The sequence below is a fragment of the Adiantum capillus-veneris genome, chromosome 8 (genome assembly GCF_014529385.1).
Source record: "Adiantum capillus-veneris isolate H3 chromosome 8, ASM1452938v2, whole genome shotgun sequence".
NCBI classification, from domain to species: Eukaryota; Viridiplantae; Streptophyta; class Polypodiopsida; order Polypodiales; family Pteridaceae; genus Adiantum; species Adiantum capillus-veneris.
In genome coordinates this window covers 88,961,674-88,978,866 of record NC_140938.1, presented here as the reverse complement: position 1 = coordinate 88,978,866, position 17,193 = coordinate 88,961,674, and positions in this window count along the sequence as shown.

Genomic DNA, 17,193 nt, shown 5'->3' with positions numbered 1-17,193 from the left:
AAGAGGACACTTGAGATGCAAACAACACGTTTGATGCAAATTGAAGAGGAAGTCAAGGAATGTAAACTCTCTCGTGTGGCCTTGAATGCTTTGAAGGAGTGCATGAGCAAAGTAGAGTATGACCATGTATTGAAAGAGGAGAAATTTGACACCCATGATCCAGGATGTATGCGACATGAAAAATGTATGCACAAACAAGTCTTGGGCCAATGTATATGGTAACAACGTGGTTCCTAATTTTTGACTCATGCAAGCTATGGTTCAAACAAATAATGTTGAGAATGTGGATGTGGAGGAGTTGAAGGAATGGGAGCAACGTTGCCAGAACATTGTTATTCGTGGAATTCCCGAAGAGAAGTTAGAGACACCTCCTTCTCTTGCCATTGTTATCGAAGATTTCTTCAAAACCCACTTTGGCATGTTCGGAGTTATGGTCTATGGAGCATATAAAGTAGGTAAGCGAGGAGCTCCTCGCTCGGGAGAACGGCCAATTGTATGCACCATGCCGAATGAAACCAAACGAAAGATTATCCTTGATAATAGTTAGATCTGTTTGAGGGATACAAAATGTTTTGTATGTGAAGATCGACTATTAAGCAACAAAATATGCGTTGCAAGGCATATGAGGAAAAGAATAAGAAAAACAAGGAGATCTCTCACGAAGAAAATGTGCCCAAGGAGGAGGCAAGTCCCTCGAGCAAATAGGGATGCATGATCTATGAGACCGAGTTACAATTGAACATATGTTTTTGAAATTGTAATGGATACCCATGGAATGTGTGGGTTGGCGTTGATGAACTAACAAGCAAAGCCGATGTTGTACTTCTTGTTGAAATTTGGGAGCATGAAACACAAAGGATTAATGGCTTGGAGGATTACAATGTACATTCATTGATGTGGTCAAAGAATCTCAAGCAACGAAGAGGGCAAGGAGGGCTAGCATGTATGGTTAAGAAAGAATTGGAAGATTTTGTATCAATTATGAAAGATGACAAGTACAAACGTTATGTAATAGCTGAAAATTATGATACCAAAAAGGGCACCCATTTGCGTAGCCGATTGCTACATTCCTTATCATGATTCCCCTCTTTTATGCTTGCATGGATAGAGATCATCCATTTTTTGATTTAGAAGAGGACATTTCTTATTTCAAAGGTGAAGGTGATGTTATTGTATTTGGGGATATGAATGCTCGCACAAAAACATTGCAACATGATACCCAACGATTTGATATGCCATACATTTCAAAGGAGTTGGAGGAAGTTCACTTGTATAATCGTACTTCAATGGATGAGAAAGAGTTGGATCACTATGGAAAGTTACTTTTACACATGTGTAATAGCACGGGTATGCTCATTGCCAATGGTGTATCTTTGTGGAGTGGAACCAATGGGTTCACATGTAGGAAACATAATGGGGATAGTGTGATTGACTATATTATGCTACTCTCCGAAGCCATCATGTATCGCATAAAGAGTTTTATGTTTGCCCAATGAACCCCGAAATCCGACCATCGGACCTTATGTATTGACCTTTCTTATTGAGAAGAAACTAAGCATGATAATCTCAACAAAAGGGAAGAGAAATTATCACTATGTATGGATTTCAAATAGGCACAAATGTACATTGAAATGGTTGAGCAAAAGTTATGGATGGCAAAGCTTCAATATGACGCACCATTGGAAACTAAATGGGAAGCTTTCAAGAAAGTTATTTGTTCTTGTGCTCAAGAATGCTTTGCCATAAAGCATCTCCATGGTATCAACAAAGAACAATGTGACACTTGAAGTTGTTGAGAGCTTTAAGTACCTTGGCCTTGAGGTTCCGTCCAATCACAAGTGGCATGAATGTGCATATTATGCATTTGAGAACATGTGTAATGCGAGAAACATCAAGTGTTGGGTTCTCAAAAAGTACCTTTTTGATACATTGGTAACACCAGTTCTTCTTTATGGAGTTGAAGTGTGGGGCAGGAGCATCTCAAAATCTACTTGGAAAGAGTTTGAGAATGTCCAAAAGCGTTTTCTTACAAACTTTCTCCAAGTAAAGACACATACACCATATATGCTCCTACTTCTTGAGTCGGGATCTCTTCCAGTTGAGGTTATGGGCATGTAAAGGGTTATGGAGTACATGATAAAGATGTGTCAAAACCCCTCACATTGACTTCCTACAATTGCATGGGAAGCAAGCAAAAAAGTTCAAAAGATGCATAAAAGTAAGATCTTGAGCACGGAATGGATGCAAGACATAAAGAAGTGGTTTGGGAGATAGGATGCATTACACTTGCTACATGATGCTTCAATTGACTCCCAAGTGAATGAAGCTTTTCTACAACGCCAATGTATTATGGCTTGGGAGAAATCCGGTGGGTCACGCTTCATACACTACACCACCCATATTGCCCCTAACTACAAAACCATGTTCTTCATTGAAAGAGGAAACCGTACTCACACGTACATGCTTGAGCCTATCCCCTTGTCGATGATATGCACTATCGCAGCCATTCGGCTTAGCTTCCATTTTCTTCGATGCGAGACAGAGCGTTGGGGCAATGGAGAAGAGTCAAATCGATTGTGCATATTATGCTCACTGCAAGTTCTAGAGTCTGAGTACCACACACTACTAGAGTGCTCAGCTTTTGGTCACATCTGAACTTGCTTCTCTCACATTTTCATCCATGACTTAGACCTACAACTTTCCTCTCCCAGCCACAGTGTGGGCTCTCCATTACGACTCTCATCACCACAATTTTGGAGCATCGAGAGTCACTCATCAGCCATACACATACTACATCACATATAACTTTGGACCCATAGGTCATATTTGACCTCCGAGGACGATAATAAAATCTCTCTCTCTCTCTCTCTCTCTCTCTCTCTCTCTCTCTCTCTCTCTCTCTCTCTCGTGAGACAATATAGCTTTCTCTTTGTGGTGTTGGAGCTCTCATGAGTGAGTACGGGTTGCAACAGTTGAGAGTTATTATAGGAAGAAGGCGAACATCAGTGGTTGCTGCATGAGGGAGGGAAAGAGTTGCACGTAGAGAGTGTGGGTTGTAAAGGGGGGGGGAGGGGAATTCGAAAAAATCTGCCTAATCATTAGATTTAGTTTTCATGCTTGACGCTATGTACCGCTGATTTTCAAAAAGAAAAAGAGGAAAGAATCAATGTAATTCACTTCTTCTTCTTCTCTCTCTCTCTCTCTCTCTCTCTCTCTCTCTCTCTCTCTCTCTCTGAGTAATGGAATGCTTTTCTGCAGCAACATTTCTAAAGTAAACAAGTTCGGGGAAGTTGACTCGCATCTCTTATTTTACATACAAGTTCTCTCTCTCTGAGTAATGGAATGCTTTTTTGCAACAACATTTCTAAAGTAAACAAGTTCGGGGAAGCTGACTCGCATCTCTTATTTTACATATAATGTCTTCTGGCACTCGCAAGGGTTCTTCTTCAACAAGGTCCACAATTATTGTAGAAAACAATGCTAAATCTCCTAAGGATGGGGATAGCAACACAAGCACTCCACCAACGATATCAAAAATCGTGATTATGAAATATTTGATATCGTTTGCAAGAGACTGTAAACATGCAAGGTGAAGACTTACGAGCACTTGCAATGGAGAATGGCACGTTAAGGGTTCTTGTTTTTGAGAATGAACATCTCAAGTGGACACTTGAGATAAAAACAACACGTTTGATGCAACTTGAAAAGGAATTCAAAGAATGTTAAACACTCTCGTGGACTTGACTACGTTGAAGGAGCGCATGAGCAAAGTTAAGTGCGACCATGTATTGAAAGAGGAGAAATTTGACACCATGAGTGCAAGATGAAAAATGTATGCACAAACAAACCTTGGGTTGATGTATGTGGTAGCAATGTGGTTTCCAATTCCTCTCTCATGCAATTTATGGCCAAAACAAAAAATGCTGAGAATGTGGATGTAGAGAAATTGAAGGAACAGAAGCGGCATTCCAAGAACAATGGTATTCATGGAATTCCCAAAGAGAAGTTGAAAAAAACCTCCTTTTCTTGCCATTAATATTGAATATTTTTTCAAAATCCACTTTGGCATGTCAAGAGTTATGGTTATGGGGCACATAGAGTAGGTAAGCAAGGAGCTCCTCGCTCGGGAGAGCGGCCAATCATGTGCATCATGACAGATGAAACCAAGCGAAAGATTATCCTTCATAATAGTTGGATTTACTTAAGAGATATGAAATGTTTTGTATGTGAAGATTGCACTATTAAGCAACAAAATGTGTGTTGCAAGGCATATGAGGATAGGAATATGAAAAACAAAGAGATCTCTCATGAAGAAAACATATCCAAGAGGAGGCAAGTCCCTCGACAAAATAGGAATGCACAACCTATGAGACCGAGTTACAATTGAAAGTATGCTTTCGGAATGGCAATAGATACTCATGAAATGTGGGGGTTGGCATAGATGAACTAACAAGCAAAGCCGATATTATACTTCTTGTTGAAACTTGGGAGCATGATACACAAAGGATTACCTGGTTGGAGGATAACGATGTACATTCATTGATGTGGTCAAAGAGTTTCAAGCATTGAAGAGGACAAGGAGTGGTAGCATGTATGATTAAAGGACTAGAAAATTTTGTATCAATTGTGAAAGATGACAAGCACAAACATTATGTATGGCTGAAAATTATGACACTTAAAAAAGCACTCATTTTTGTAGTTGGCTGTTTGCTACATTCCTCATCATGATTTTTGTTTTTATGCTTGCATGAATAGAGATTAGCCATTTGTTGATTTAGAGGATGACATTGCTTATTTTAAGTGCAAAGGGGAAGTTAATATCTTTGAGCATATGAATGCTTGTACAAAAACATAGCATAATTTGATATGCTATACATTTCAAGGGAGTTGGAGGAAGTTCACTTGTATGATCGTACTTCAATGGATGAGAAGAAGCCGAATCACTATAGAAAGTTACTTTTACACACGTGCAATAAATAGAGGTATGCTCATTGCAATGGTGTATCTTTATGGAGTGGAACCGATGGATTTACATGCCAGGCCAAGGGTAAAACAAGCCAGGGCCAAGGGCTAGGACACACATGTGATACAAGGGAGACTATATTAGCAGGCTAAGGGCCTATGGTGGTGGAGAGTCTCATGTGGTGGTCCCCACTCTCTCATATTGGTATCAGAGCTTAAGGGCGAACAGGGATGGAGGAAGAGAAAAAGCATGAGGGATCATTGCATCGATCTCTCATGGATGTTTGCCTCTCTCTCTCTCTCATGGATGTTTGCATAGATCTCTCATGGATGTTTGCCTCTCTCTCTCTCTCTCTCTCTCTCTCTCATGGTAGGCTTGTGAGCAAGTTGTGAGTTTGGACCATTGACAAGGTATCTTATGATGAAAGGGCATCTTCAACAAGCATGCAGGAAGCAATCCTTGTATGTAGGAGAAGAGAGTGTTACCTGACATTATTTGAAGTAGGACTGGCTTCAAAAGAGGTTGCTAGGGTAAGGGGAGCATTTTATCCTCCATTAACGTAGGCCAAAAGGGCATCATAGCATGCCTTGCATCTTCATCTTTGCCTGAACTCATTGCATCAGTATATGCCATCGCCTTGGAAGTTTTTTTTCACAGGATTTTAAAGGGCACCCTATTTTGGGCACCCCCCATTCTATGGGACTTTTCCCACATCGCAAGGTAGCAAAGGAAGGAAAAACAAAGCCATGCATGTGCCGAGAAGCAAGCCGATAATGGTAAAGAAGAAGCAAATTTTTCATTATATGCCGATTCTGCAATTTTAGATAAAACACAAGTTTTACAACTTGGGGCACACAGATAGTGCCAAGTTTTGATGACCTTGACAACAAGGTATTAATCCAAGGGATTACACTAAATAATACGGCCTCGATAGGAGCCGAGAATATGGCAAGGGCTATACCTTCTTTTGGGGTGTCAGAAATCTTTCTCTTGTGTTCATGGAGGGATTTGATTATTTTCAAAGATCCAGTTGTGAATAAGATTCCAACTTGGGAGGATCTGTTATTTGATTTATAGCATTGATCGTGCCTATATGAGTGGCATTTCCAAGGGTATTACCTAGATAATGCTAAATCACTCCATGAGTGTTGATGCTCATTGATTGGCCTCCTCTCAATTGTACTTTCAAGGAAAGAAGTCCTCAATCTGCCAAAGGGTAGTGGATAAGTTCAACTTCACAAGTTGATTACAATCACTATTGGACACGATAGACAATGTTGGTCACCATTAATAGTTAGCTTAAGAAATTTTCATGTAGAATCTAACCAAGGGGTTAGAAATTGAAGCATCTCACCTACGGGTTTGGATTGCCAAGGCAGAAACACCCAGGGTTGCCACTTAAATATTTGTCTATTTTCACTAATCTTTCATTTAATGTTTCACAAGTCAAAGACAGAGTAGGTCAAAGACATACTAGGTCTTTTCAAGATGGACTTTTGGTAATGTATCTTTCACGTTTGGAAAGTGCACTTGACTCCGAGTAAGCATAAGGTATTTTCCACCTCCAGGTAATCACATGATTTGGTTTCATTTCATTTCTAAATATGCTTTGATTGTGTTTTTCAAGTAACATGTATATACAAGAATGCTTTCATCCATTTTTGCTCTTCATATACATAAACAAAGGTCATGTAGAAGCAAAGAATTTTGAGACAATAGTGTACTAGATACATTTCTGTACCCTGTAATTATAGACCTACATGGTAGGGATTGTTTTGGCACATGCTGTTAGTCACAAGGGTGAAACATGGTCTAGGAACTCATGGAGTTCGGTTTAGCCAATGTGGAGCAAAGTTTATGAGGATCCCTCTCACTCATGTCGAAACATCCTTATCTGAGACATATTCCACATGTGGAGAATATGAGTCTCTGGGACTGACACTCGTGCCTGTTATTTGAATTATGTATCGTGACAAAGTCCCTAGGTGCTGGTCAAATCCATTTATTAGACCATTTTGAACACATCGTACCAAGAACAATTTTAGTGGCAAAAAATTATCAGATACCTAGTAAGACTTGTTCAGGTTACAAGTATAATTAAACAACTTTAACGGATGGTTGTTTACAAACGTAGCAAAGCTATATTCTGTTAATGAACATGTTTCATTTGGTACCTAAAATGTAATTAATTTTTAAATTCTATTATGGTCCAAATATGTTAGCATGGCTTTCACGTGATTGCAGTCAAAAGTATTTAGTTCTTTCCCTGTGTGCTGTGAGAATAACATTAGCCAAGCATTGGCAATGATAGTCATGAAAATGCAAGTTTGGATTATTTTTTGCTAAATGCATACACACTAGGAGTTAAGGGCCCTAGTGTTTAGCAAAGGCATATTTGGAGCGGTATGCAAATTCATGCAGTTGATAGCTTATGAAGCATTTTGCACTCTATGTGCAGTATATCTCTAAGATTAATTGTGGGTCTACCAATCACCATCAGAGGTCATGACTCAATGCGGGTGCTTGAAAATAAGTTGATCAAACTTTGTACACTTTATTCAATCCACTTTTCCAATCTGTACAGGTAACCAAGTTGGTTGTTATAACATTGTTGATTACTCAGCAATGTTGAAAGGCATTGTGATCTCAGTTTATCAATCATTTTGCAGGACTGTCTGTAAATGGTTGGGAAACATATCTCAGTATTTCCAGTCATCGAAAGATGGATATGCAGATTACAAGTGTTTATTTTGTGCTAAAGGATATGCTAAACGTGTACGTTAGCACAAAGCAATTCAATTGAAAATGTTATCTCTCTAGTTGGAGTTTGCTTTCCATGAGGCAAAGCATGTTGTGACTAGGTTTAGTCCTTCCATGTTTAGGTCAGGTTCTCAACCTCAATCATCAATTATGGTGGGATTGTTTATTGATGAGAAATGATAACAAGTCAAGGACTTAATCTTTGCTGATGCATTATGTCAGGCATTCCTTTTATGGAAATTCCAAAGAGGTATTCTTTTAGATACCTCGTAGTTGTGGTGACTCGTATAAAATACTCTAGTGGGTTACACACTATGTTGATGATGGGCCAGTCACACAAACATTTGCAAAGGGACAACAATGTGAAAAATCAAGATTTCTATTCAATTTCATTGAACCTCCTATTAAACCATTTTGCAATCAAATGGATCAATGGATATGTGTTCTTATGAAGATATCACCACTTGTAGTCTTAGTCTCTCATATTACATGTAGAAAACACAATGGGGATAGTGTGATTGACTATATGCTACTCTCCAGAGCCATCATGCATCACAAAAAGAGTTTTATGCTTGGCCAATGGACCTTGTAATCAAACCATTGGACCTTATGTATTGACCTTACATGTGGAGAAACAATTAAGCATTATAATTTCGACCAAAGGGAAGAGAGGTCTCTTTGTATGGATTTCAAATGGGTACTAATGTATATTGAAATGGTTGAGCAAAAGTTATGGATAACAAAGACTCACTATGTTGTGGAAACTAAATGGGAGTCTTATAAGAAAGTTATTTATTCTTGTGCCAAAGAATACTTTGCCATAAAACATGATCACACAAAAGATGGTTTGATAAGGAATGTCAAGATGCTCGAAAGTCCTTGATAAAGCTAGATGCAACTATGGAAAAAGATAACTATCGAAGTCATTTGCATACATACAAGGCATTGCTTTAAAAATACAGAATAATATGAGAATAACATAGATAAGGAAAGCATGTTGAGAGTTTTGGTAACTTGAGTCTTATGGATATTTACACACATTGGAGGCAACTATATGAGCACCAAATGCTAAAAAGATGCCATTTTACGGTTCACTCTCATGTATGCCCTCTTTTTTTTACTATTGAGGATCTGTGCAACGGGCTCAAAAGAGCTTTAAGTGCCTTGGCCTTGAGGCTCCGACCAATCACAAGTGGCATGAATGTGCTATGTGTTGTTTGGAAGCCAGCAAGAGAGCCTACTATGCATTTAAGAGCATGTGTAATGTGAAAAAATATCAAATGTTGGGTTCTCAGGAAGAGAGCATACTATGTATTTGAGAACATGTGTAATGCAAAAAATGTTGAATGTTGGGTTCTCAAGAAGGACCTTTTTGACACATTGGTGACACGGGTTCTTGTTTATGGAGTTGAAGTGTGGAGTGGGAGCATCTCAAAGTTTACTTGGACAAAGTTTGAGAATGTTCAAAAGCGTTTCTTACAAACTTTCTCCGAGTTAAGACACAAACACCATATAAGCTCCTACTTGAGTTGGGATCTCTTCCATCGAGGTTATGGGCATGGAAAGGGTTGTGGAGTACATGATAAAGATGCGTCAAAACCCCTCACATCGACTTCCTATAATTGCATGGGAAGCAAGAAAAAAGTTCAAAAGACGCATAGAAGCAAGATCTTGAGCACGAGATGGATGCAAGACATAAAGAAGTGGTTTGGAAGATGGGATGCATTACACTTGCTACATGATGCATCAATAGACTTGCAAGTGAATGAAGCTTTTCTACAATGCAAATGTATTACGGCTTGGGGGGAATCTGGTGGGTCATGCTTCATACATTACACCACCGATATTGTCCCCAACTACAAAACCATGTTCTTTCTTGAAAGAGGAAACCATACTCACCCTATATGCTTGAGCCTATCCCCTTGTCAGCAATATACACTATTGCAGCCATTCGACCTAGCTTCCACTCCGTCGATGCAAGATAAGGTGTTGGGGCAATGGAGAAGAGTCAAATTGATTGTGCGCATTATGCTCACTGCAAGTTTGAGAGTCTGAGTACCACACACTACTCGAGTTCTCAGATTTTGGTCATATCCGAACTTGCTTCCCTCACATTTTTAGCCATGACTTAGACCTAGACACTTTTCTCTATGGAGTGTTGAGAATCTTTCTCTTCTCTTCCTGAAGTGATATGATTCTTTCAAGATCTAGTTGTGGATACGATTCCAACTTACAAGATCTGTTGTTGAATATAGAGCACTAATTGTGGCTATAGGAGTGGTATTTCCAGGGTACGACACATCCAATACCAAATCACTCCATAATTGTTGAGGGTCACAGTTTGATCTCCTCATAGTTGTACTTTCAAGTAAAGAATTTTGAAATCCACCAAGGAATAGTCGACAAGTTCAACTTCCAAAGCTGATTTCAATCACTATTCGACATGGTAGACTGCGATGGTCTCTGTCAACTACTAGTTTGAGCAGTTTTCGTGGAAAATCTAATCAAGAGGTTTGACAATGTAGACTCTAACCAAGGGGTTTGGATTGCAAAGGAAACACCCAAGGTTACCAGTTTATACTTCTTGTTTTTCATTAATCTTCAATATTATTAGGCATTTGCAGGTGGGAGATTTGGTCATGTGCATTTGAATACGAATAAGTGAACACTATGCTCAACCACCAAGTACGCATCTGATTTGGTGTTATTTCATTTTTGAATATGATTTGATTGATTTTTCCAAGTAGGATGTATAAGATTCAATGCTTTCATCCACTTTGCTCTTCAGAGGTATGACAAGGTCAGGGAGCAAAGAATTTTGGGATGTAATGTCTTAGATACTTTTTTGCATTATACACTTTAGGCCCTATATGGTAGAGTTTTGTTTGGCTCATGTTGTCACACGAGGAGCAACATGGTCTAGGAACTCATGGAGTTTGGTTTTGCCAGTGTGGAGCAAGGATGACGAGGGTCCCTCTCACTCACATTGCAAAGTGTTTACAATTACCTCCACACACAAGCACATCTCGTACTTGAAGGATGTTTTTCCTTTGGACATCTTTATCTGAGGCATATTCTACATGTAGGTGTTATGGGCCCTAGTGTTTAGCAAAGGCTGATTTGGAGCGGCATGCACATTCATGACATTAGTAGCTTCTAAAGCATTTTGCACTCTATGTGCACTATCTCTATGAGATAAATTGTCGATCTATCAATCACCAATAGAGGTCATGGATCGGTTTGGGTGCTTATTGCAAAGAATTGTGATCCCTCTTTATTACTAGCAGTCATTTCGGCAGACTATTTGTAAACAGTGGCGAAACGAATATTTGTACTGCTAGTAAACGGTGGCGAAACGAATATTTGGCACATTACAAGTGTTAATCTTGTGCTAAAGGATATGCTAAGTGCATATGTTAGCACCAAGCAATCCAATTGGAAAACTTATTTCTCTAGTTAGATTTTGCTTAGCATGAGGTAAAGCATGTTGCAAGGCTAAGTTGAGGCTCTTCCTGTTTGCATAGGCTCTCAACCTCGATCATCAGTTACAATGGGGTTGTTTACTGATGAAGATTGATAACAAGTCAAGGACTTATACTTTGCCGATGAGTTATGTCAGCCAGTTACTTTCATGGGGAAGTGAAAAGAGGTACTCTTTCTTTGTTTATCATGCTCCCAAGTTTCAACAAGCATTACAACATTATATTTTCTTATTAGTTTATCTTTGCTAACCGTCGTGCTCCGTGGATATCCATTGCAATTCCAAAAGCATCATTTCCATTGTAAATCGGTTGCATTGGTCACACATTCCAATTTTCTTGAGGAACTTGTCTTCTCCTATCCTCATATGCTTTGCACTGCACATTTTGTTGCTGAATAGTGTGATCTACACATACAAAACATATTGTATCCCTCAAATAAATCCAATTATTATCAAGGATAATCTTTTGTTTGGTCTCATTAGGCATGTCATATATAATTGGTTGTTCTCCCAAGCAAGGAGCTCCTTGCTTACCAACTCTGTGTCCTCCTTAAACCCTACCTCTTGAAATGTCAAAGTGGACTTCGAAGAAATCTTTGATAACAATGGCAAGAGAAGGACGTGTCTCTAACTTTCCTTTGAGAATTCCATGAATAAGAATGTTCTTGAAACATCGCTCCTATTTCTTCAACTCCTCTACATCCACAATCTCATCATTCTTTGTTTGGGCCATATCTTGCATGAGAGAGGAATTAAGAACCACATTGCTACCACATACATAGGCCCATGACTTGTTTGTGCATACGTTTTTCATGTTGCATATATCATAGGTCATGGTGTCAAATTTCTTGTCTTTCAATACATGGGCATAATTCACTCTGTTCATGCACTCCTTCAAAGCATTCAAGTCCACCAAGAGAGTGTTTACATTCTTTAACTTTCTCTTCAACTTGCATCAAACATATTGTTTGCATCTCAAGTTATAGAGAGAAGAAGTAGAATATGTGCTTCAAATAAAATAAAAAAAGCACAAAAAAAGATCTCTCTGCCTGCCTCTCTCTCTCTCTCTCTCTCTCTCTCTCTCTCTCTCTCTCTCCCCCTAGGCGACACTTGAACGAGAGAGAACGAGAGCGAGAGCAAGAGAGAGAGAGAGAGAGAGAGAGAGAGAGAGAGAGAGAGAGAGAGAGAGAGAGAGATTGAGAGATCTTATTTTTGAAAAAGCACCTATCTTGCTCCTTCTCTCTTTATCAAAGAATCTCTCTTTCTATCTCTCTCTCACTCTCTCTCTCTTTCTCTCTCTCTGAATGTGTGTAGAGTGTGCAATGTGTGTAGAGTGAGAACAAGAGCATATACAGAGTGTTGGTGGAGCTCTTAGTGAGGATTGGTATGCCTCACTACTCCTTATTGTTCTATATGATCAAAAGAATAGATGAGATGAGTACGATTAGTGTGATGGGTCCAATCAGTTGGCATGAACCCTAACAAGCTCCCTCTTGAAGGCCAACATGGTCCAAGTGGCTTATGTATGCACATATGTACAATCTTGAAAGAATCCTATGGCTTCACCTTACACCCATCATCTCCATGAAATATGAAAACTGCTTGAAGGGTAGGCTCTTTCTAAGAGCATCTACAAGGTTGTCATCCATATGCACCTTGACTAGCTCAATGCACTTGCTAGACAATATGTCGTGGGGAAGTTCATGGTAAAAACACAATCGAGCCATTCATAATTGAAAAGTGCATAATGTAGCTTCTTAATTCATCTCCAAATGAGTACAAATGAGCTCCTTATATAGGAGAAGGAAGAGGTGTTTTGCTTACATCATGAGTGAGGTGTGAGAGATCATTTAAATCAGCCCAAGAGGAGAGTATCGAGTGGTAAAACTCATGTATACCTTTTTGGGGTTGTTTTTGATCTATCTATGGGATTCATATGCAAGTGTACTATGTCTAGAAAGGTCCTTGCATCATGCCCATGTATACATACATAGGCATCATTTGGGATATGTAATCATGCATGTGGACTTAGGGAGAGTCTCCATAAGCAGCATGCACCCTAACAAGCCTCCCCACGAGTGTCATATGTAGCACTTAAAAGTACAAAACATCCTCCCTAGAGAATTAACTGGGTGTAAAAGTCAAAGATGCTTGTCCCTTGAGAATTTGACGAAAGGGTATAGGCCAAATATACCTCCCCTAGAGAATGATAGGCAACTAGGTGGTAGGTTAAATACAAATTTGGTGCTTTCAAATGATTTTGCGTATGTGACCCTAGTGTCAAAAGGCCAAATGCATTATTGATGCCCTCTTCAAATTTGCAAAGTTGTTTGTCAATGTCGTTGTCAAATTTTGCTTCATCTTCATGTAGTCCAAAATCCTTTTTGTGTTGAGCGTTGTCTATGCCATCTTCTTCTTTGATTTTCATTGTCATTGATATTTTTTGATGCCTTTTGATGATACCTCTCCTTGCTTGAAGTGTAAAGCCCTAAAAGTGTGCTCGTGTACTTGGTAATGTGTAAATGCATCATCATTCATACTTGTGTTGGTGGATGATGAGGAAGGTCTTGCCATCTTAATGATGATAGTGTCTAGTCCTCTTACATTAGGCATATGTGCTAAAGCATGGATGTGTATGTACATTTTATTTAGAGATTTAGAGCTTGAATGTGTGCAAGGAGTGGTCTTACCAAGTTACTTGGCAATGTCTATAATACTTTTATCTTTGTAATAATGGACTACAACATGCATTCTGCAAAGGATCTTTTTGCATGAAGAGATCCTTGCACAATGAGCTCTTTGGGATATTAATGTGCAAAGATTGCTCTTGATGTAGGAGTGTAAGTGGGTGCTACAACGTGGGAAAGAACCCCCAAGTGGGAGGTTTGAAGGACTTTAAAGTGCTAGGCTCATATGAAGTGCCTCTTAGACCTTGGAGGTTGAGGAAAAACTTTGAGCATTGATAGCATTAACAAAAATTCCAAGAGGCAAAGTGAGGTCCAAAGGAAGCCGACTGGAGTCGGATGGATTGACAATTGGAGATGCTATGTGGATGAAGCTCAGAGCACCTCAATATAGGCTAAGGGTAGCAAATGCAGGTATATAGCAACTAGAGCAGCAAGAGGTGAGAGGTCCTGATACTTCACCCTACACAAATCGAGGTAGTCTAAGATCTTCAAAGATCCTAGGTTTTGATTTTGAACCAAGGCTATGCCTTTCTTGCTATACAAGAGGTGCAAGACAGAGGTATCCACGAGCTAAGAAAAGTGCAGGTGCAAGAAGCACTATTTTACTAGGCTGGCTCTTGATGACTACAGAGTGAAAAAATGTCTTGACATCCTTAGTTACAAAAAACACTCTTAGATCAATTGGTATAACTTATTTCTCATGCGATAGCCACTTGAGAAACTATATGAGAATTTTAAGTTGCAAAAGAAATCAGACCCAAATGGCCTCATGCAATGGAATTGAGCGCCATTTTTGAGCTCCTTTCGTGGGCCTAGTTACTAAAATTAGCCTTTGAGATTTGACTTCAACACCTTCCACCCATGTGCACTCTATAAAAGGTGAGTTGACCACGAGCCCACAAGCCTTTGAGTGCTCTAATTCAAAAAATATGATATAAGCCATACACACACAGTGAAACAAAGGCAAAAACATCCAAGTTTAATCACAGTGATTGGGATATCAATTATGATTAAAATGTAAAGCTTAGGGGCTCACTAAAAAGGTCTTGATATAGGCTTCCTCTAGCAAGAATATTGATGCAAGATGATGAATACACTTTTAATGCACCTAAGCTGGCTCAAAATGAGCTTTATTCATGCCAAAAAGGGTTGATTAAGGGTACTAATTGAAAATTAACAAAGCTTAGCACTAATTAGGCTACTAATGATAAAAAAGTAGTGGTCTAAGAGTTCAAAGACTCAAAGACATGCTCAAACTAGTCAGTAGAGCTTAACTAGGCATATGGCATGTATAGGAGAAAGTAGAGGCTAATACTAAGGATATAATTAGATGATTAGAAAGCACTAATCATGTTTAAATATCTGATATTGGCTGAAAGGTTATGGAAAAAACACAAATGAGCCATTCATAATAAAAAAGTTCATAATGTATACATCATCAATGAGTTGTAAGAGATCATTCAAATCAGCCCAAGAGGAGAGTATCAAGTGGAAAAAATCTTGTACACCTTTTTGGGGCTGTTTTTGACCTATCTATTGGCTTCATTTGCAAGTGTAATATGTCTAGAAAGGTCCTTGGGTCATGTATACATATATGGGCATCATTTGGGATATGTAATCATGCATGTGGACTTAGGGAGAGTCTCCATAAGCGGTGCAAAATATGGCACACACCCTAACATGTCGCATGTCACATGATAACGGACTTCTATGTGTTTTGACTTGGAGTGAAACACGGGGTTCTTTGCTCTAATGCCATCGCACTCTCACTATCAGAATGCAACACTCGAGTGTGAGTGATATTAAGATCTCCCACTAGACAAGCTAGCCATAGAGCTTCCTTGCTAGCATAAAAAATTGCCACATATTCTGCCTCTGTGATGGAAGATGACGTACAATTTTGGACACATGATATCCATGACACAGCTGCTCCACTAAATAGAAAAACATAGCCAAATGTGGATCTTTGACTATCCACACAACCCACATAATCTGCATATGTGTAGCCAACAATGGATGCATCACTATTCCGAATTTAAAAAAAAATAAAAGGTATTCCTAATGGATTCAAAAAAATCAAAAGGTATTCCAATTCAAAGATTCTCTCAACAACAACAAAACTAATGCACTAGTCTATAGTACGTAGCAACGGGCAATGACGAAGCACGTAGATTTGCAACAACATTAGCTAAAAAGGATGGATACAACATTGCGCATGAGAGAGAGAGAGAGAGAGAGAGAGAGAGAGAGAGAGAGAGAGAGAGAGAGAGAGAGAGAGAGAGAGATTTTATTATTGTCCTCGGAGGTCAAATATGACCTATGGGACCAAAGTTACATGTGATGTAGTATGTGTATGATGAGTGACTCTCGATGCTCCAAAATTGTGGTGATGAGAGTCGCAATGGAGAGCCCACACTGTGGCTGGGAGACGAAAGTGTGTAGGTCTAAGTCATGGCTGAAAATGTGAGAGAAGCAAGTTTGGATGTAACCAAAAGCTGAGCATTCTAGTAGTGTGTGGTACTCAGACTCTTGAACTTGCAGTGAGTATATTGTGCATAGTCGATTTGACTCTTCTCCATTGCCCCATCGCTCTGTCTCGCATCGAAGAAAATGGGAGCTAAGCCGAATGGTTGTGATAGTGCGTATCGCCGACAAGGGGATAGGATCAAGCGTGTAAGTGTGAGTACGGTTTCCTCTCGTAGCGAAAGAACATGGTTTTGTAGTTGGGTGCAATATGGGTGGTGTAATATATGAAGCGTGACCCATCGGATTTCTCCCAAGCTGTGATACATTGGCATTGTAGAAAGCTTCATTCGCTTGGGAGCCAATTGAAGCATCATGTAGCAAGTGTAATGCATCCCATCTTCCAAACCACTTCTTTATGTCTTGCATCCATCCCGTGCTCAAGATGTTGCTTTTATGTGTCTTTTGAGCTTTTTTGCTTTCTTCCCATGCAATTGTAGGAAGTCGATGTGAGGGGTTTTGACCCATGTTTATCATATATTCCACAACCCTTTCCATGCCCATAACCTCAATGGGAAGAGATCGCGACTCAAGAAGTAGGAGCATATATGGTGTTTGTGACTTAACTTGGAGAAAGTTTGTAAGAAAACGCTTTTGGACATTCTCAAACTCTTTCCAAGTAGACTTTGAGATGCTCCCGCCCCACACTTCAACTCCATAAAGAAGAACCGGTGTCACCAATGCATAAAAAAGGTACTTCTTGAGAATCCAACACTTGATGTTTCCCGCATTACACTTGTTCTCAAATGCATAATATGCTCTCTTTCCCACTTCCAAAT